A 4657-nucleotide genomic window follows, 5' to 3' on the forward strand; every position below is an offset into this window, starting at 1 on the left:
CCCAAAGTCTCCATAACACTGGCATGGCTAGCTCATGGCAAACATGCTTGGGATAATGCAGACACAGAGTGACATATTTTTAATGAGTCCTGGCCTTACAAAATATGCTATATAACTTACTGGCCTAGAGAGACTAGGAATGTCTCTCTAAAGTTCATGGTTTTGCTTGAATCAGTTTGTCTTTTGCATCACTTGTTGTCCTGCTAGCTGGAGCACAGACAGATTGTTAGTCTCTGTTTCCACGGCTGCATTACATAGTCTTGCTCCCAGCTGGGTTGGATGAAAATAGCACTAAGAGACGATGGGGTGCATACCTTAGAGCACCTTGTATTGCAGGCAGTCCAGGAGAGGACAGGAGGTGAGAACTTGCTTTGGTTATAACTCTAAACACTGGTGTTTATTTTTCTGTGCGGGTGCTGTGGATGTTGAGCTGCTCCAGAGATAAGGACCTCAGCTGACACTGGCAGGTATGCAGAGGGACTGGCAGTGGCAGGGGCACAGGACCAGTGCTGGCCTTCTGTCAGGCGCTGCGACTGTGAAAGCAAAGCCTGTCTGCCCACGTGAGTGCAGGGGAACAGAGGCATCGCAGCCCGCATCCGTGTATTCAAAAGGGAGATGAGCCCTGTGGGAGCCTTTTGGAGCAAAACCGCCTGCAGTGGCTGGACAGTCAGCTCTCACCAGCGAGTAGAGCCCTGCTTCCCTGCTCCTTGTGCCGCTGGAGGGGTAAGAGATCCCTCTGGGCAGAGCACAGCCATGAGCCCATCTCCCCAGCCAAAGCCTTTCTGGTGGTCTCTGCCTCCACAGCCCTCCGCCGCAGCCGTCCCCATGGCTCCTCCGGTCCTCTGCAACCAGGGGCACGGGGCCTGACCGCTGCAGGCCGGGTGGCTGTGAGCCGGCCGGACTTAGGACAGCCAGCGCAGCTGCTCGCACAACTTCCCCGGAGACCTGCCCTGTGTTGCCGGCAGCTGGGGTGTGAGGAGGGTGGCCACCGGCTCCGTGCGACCCAGGCCTGCCGAGGTGACACGGTTGCGCGGGATGCAGGCACGAGGTGTTTGCCCTCCCCCAGCCACCTCTCGCCCCGCTCGTGAGCTTTGCGCCCCAGCGGCAGGATGGGGACAGCTGCTTTCACAACCTGGACGTGTTGTCACTCACATCCAGACATTTCCTGTTATCTAACCTCAGCCTTATCTTCCCCATTCGCAGCTTCCTCTTGAAGGAGGAGCAGCCCCTTCAAAAACGAGCTGTGTGCCTGGGCTGTGCCCCCACCGTGCTCCTCCTGTGCGGCCCCCGGTGCCGGCCCTGCGCCGCTGGCCCCGCTCACCTCGGGCCAGGCTGGCTCAGCACGGTAGGTGCCAGGTCCCCATCCTGCCTGGCGGAAGGGGTGGCTGGGGACGGGAGGATAGGTCCTTTAGGGGTGACCTCCCGTTTCTCCTCCAGGAGGTCCCAAAGGACCACGGGGGTCGGGACACCAAAACCTGCATGGTGTCCATGTTCCTGGCAACGCAGAAAGCTGTCCTCCCACCCCACGTTACACCTCGAGCTTTGGGGGGACTAAGCCAGCTTGGGTTTGGACTGCCTCCCCTTGGTGTCGGGAGTGCATCTGCCTGAGCCCGAAGAGCTTTTTGGTATCTTCCTTCAGGGGAAAAGCGGTGGTTTTGGGCCGGGTGTACTCTGGTAAGGGTAGGCTAGTGGATGTGAACGCCACCAGTCCTAGCCAGGGAGCACTGCCCTCCGGATCATGATTCATTGATGAGAATGAATTACAATTAATAGCAATAGTGATGTGTATGTCGCCCTACTTGGTACCGGGATGCGTGTGCTCCCCCCAGCTTGCACGCATGCACATGCTGCAGATGAGTTGCTGGCAGTAGGGAGATTTTGATCTAAATTAGTCATAGATGAGACAGCGCACAAAGAGCAGGGGAAGTTGCGGGATGGAGGAGGGTTTTACCAGGCAGAGACGGTGTCCCAGCTGGGTGCAAGAACGCTCTTCAGCTCCTTTTCTCGCTGTCCCGATGGCTTCAGCACAGTGGACGAAGGTTTACCACGCACCCCTCTTCCCTCCCCTCAGGTGTTGGGGGCGTGAGCAGCCACAGGGGCACAGTCTGGCGCGCTAGGGTGGGGGCCACAGTGCTCAGGTGAGTGCGGGGGCTGTGGGAGGGCATGCGGCCAGAAGCCCCCAGGTAACGGGGGGTTTATCGGGCCCTTCCCGGGTGCTTTCGGGCGAGCCATGAGGCGCCGGTTGCAACGTTTCTGGCTCCCAGCCTTGCGAGCCGTTCCCACAGCTGTCGCCAAAACCCACAACCTCCTCGCCGAAGCGTTTGCCGGCTGTCGGAATGGCACTTTGCGTGCGTGATGGGCTCTGTGCCCCCAGCCATGGGGCAGCTGGGACCGTGGCTGGCACCTTGCCTTTCTGTCCCATAGAGCCAGCCTGGGCCTGGAGTTTGGATCTGGCTTTGCTCCTGGGCGCTCCGGGACGATCTCCCCAGGACTGGGGGCAGCTGTGGGAGCGCCAGCCGCGTGGCTCTGGAGACCCGGGTGAAAGGAGGGCACTCGTGCGGCGGCAGCGGTGTTTTCCTCGCGGCGCGGGGCAGAGGGGAGGCCAGCGTTTGGCTGCCCGTGGCCGTGCGGCCAGTGGTGCCGGGGGAGCCCACCAGCGATGCTGAGGCGCTGGCAGTGGGAGGGCGTGGCGGGGGGGGGTTGAGGTGCGAGGTATGAAACCGTGTGGTTTCTTGTTAGTAGTGGGGCATATTTTTCTGTGAGGGAGAGTGCTGAATTATATTTTCTCACTTTTTGGAACGGATTTGAAGGGGAAGTTGGGACTCGTGGGACAAGGTGGAGCAGAAGTTTATCGGGAAGCAGGGCTAGGTAGGGGGGACATCCAGCTTGAGCTGAGCAAGGAGGGGTTGCTTTTAGTCTTATAACAAAAGCCAGGAAAAAAATCGGCATACACAGGGCTGCGGGGTTGTTGGGGTGACAGGGTAGTACAGATGGTGGCAGTGGGAACATGTGGCTGGTTTTATGCTTCCCACAGTTGCTTGGGGCCAGTCCTCACTGGAGCACTGCAGAGTCTCTGTCACCTAGATCCTCTGCAGAGCTGGGACAGCTGCTGTACTTACCAAATCAGAGTTTCCGGGAGCTTTCTTTAGGACAGGGCAGTTGGTCACCACACTGCCTGGTAAACTGGAGCCCAAAGACAGCTGGGAGCCTGGGATGAGGTGGCAAGGGACGTCCCAGTCGCTCTAGAGCCAGAGGGAGAGGGCATCACCTCCTGCCTGATGCCTCCTAGTTCTAATGAGGGCAGAGACAAGGGTGTCACAAAAGGTGTTGCCCTGCGCTGTTGTTGCTGGGGAACAAGTGATTTGTATGCCACTAAGAAGGCTCCCCCTTTGCCCACATGAGTCCTCTTGGAAAGCAGAGCCCTGGCCTCGTCGGCAGTAATAGCATCCTTAGCCTGGGGTTGCTCCCTGCAGCAGAGCAGGCAGCCATGGAGCTGCTTTGGCACCTGCCAGCTAAGGAGCAGGAGTTACTAATTAACTGTCTGCACCATTTGGCCCCTTGCTCTGCTTTTGTATTGTTAACTATCTCATCCAAGTCAGCAGATGTGCTATAGAGAACTATGCTTGGGTGTATGGCCTGGCTTGCCTGTAATGAAGCAAGCCCTTTGGGCTGCAGCTCCGGGCTTTGCTGGAGCCTGCCTGATAGATGAGATTCACTTTACTGAGCCAATATTCCAACGTTTGTCAGACAAATCTCCCAGCAGTGTCAGCTGCCGGGCTGGGAGCACAGGAAGATCCTGTATGGAGCAGGATGGCATCCAGTGGAAGTCTGCCATGAGCAAAGCCTCATTTGAGTTTGACTTTCTTATAACGAAGGCTTCCAGCCCCTAGGAGAAGCATGCCCCAAGGTTACTGACGGCCAGGGGTTCAGCAGACCCTGTTGCCCACAGATCTGTGGGGATGCTTGCTTTCAATCCAGGCTACGGTTTGGGTTTCACTAAGTGGAAAACAGAGATGACCTTGATTCCAGTTCAAATCCTGCATAAGTGCCTGTCTTGAAATGGCTGCAGCCTGCATCTTGGGGTACTGCTACTCCGCATGTCAAAACCACGCAGCCACACTTTTATGCATGCTGTTATTAGGTTTAGAGTCAAGTCTATCCAATAATTTTACTTTCCATTTGTTTTCATCAAGAGGTGCAGAGCAGTCTGACAGCCCTGTAAAAATACCTGAGAGATGAGATGCAGCTTGGAGGGACTTTTTGTGGCTTCGATAAGGGACTGACTGAAGAATGCGGGAAGAACTCTTTCTGTTTTCCCCTCAGAGTATGCAGTTGATTGCTCAGTTGGTTTTATAACACTGAGCTTTTACTTGGAAATACCCACTTCAGCTTGAAAGCAGAAGCTCTGGCAATGACAAATCCATTCAGATCAGATACTATCATTACGGGGTGGGGTAGCGAGCTCCATTCCCATCTGCTGATAGAATTATCTCCACTGTGTAACCTCCTCTTATCTGTTGCTCACAGCAACATTTCGAGTGGCTGTTTTTCCCCTCAGAAAGCCACAATGGGGGATTATTTTAAGCTGCAATTGCAGAAGCAGTGCTAAGCAGTGGTCTCTCTCTTCCTGCCCCCCCCCCCCCCCCCCACCCCCCCC

The 4657-nt window shown here is 56.2% G+C and overlaps 1 long non-coding RNA gene across 1 annotated transcript in view; it reads left to right on the plus strand.

Annotated features, from left to right (window-relative positions):
- The first annotated feature begins 1262 nt into the window (after positions 1-1262).
- LOC104834776 overlaps positions 1263-4657 on the plus strand; it is an 11876-nt gene continuing 8481 nt past the window's right edge. Inside the window, exon 1 of the long non-coding RNA XR_774651.1 lies at positions 1263-1345. This is a non-coding gene — a long non-coding RNA (uncharacterized LOC104834776). The remainder of the gene's footprint in view (positions 1346-4657) is intronic.

This window comes from Haliaeetus leucocephalus, unplaced genomic scaffold (genome assembly GCF_000737465.1).
Source record: "Haliaeetus leucocephalus isolate CR32 unplaced genomic scaffold, Haliaeetus_leucocephalus-4.0 Scaffold340, whole genome shotgun sequence".
Taxonomy (NCBI): Eukaryota; Metazoa; Chordata; class Aves; order Accipitriformes; family Accipitridae; genus Haliaeetus; species Haliaeetus leucocephalus.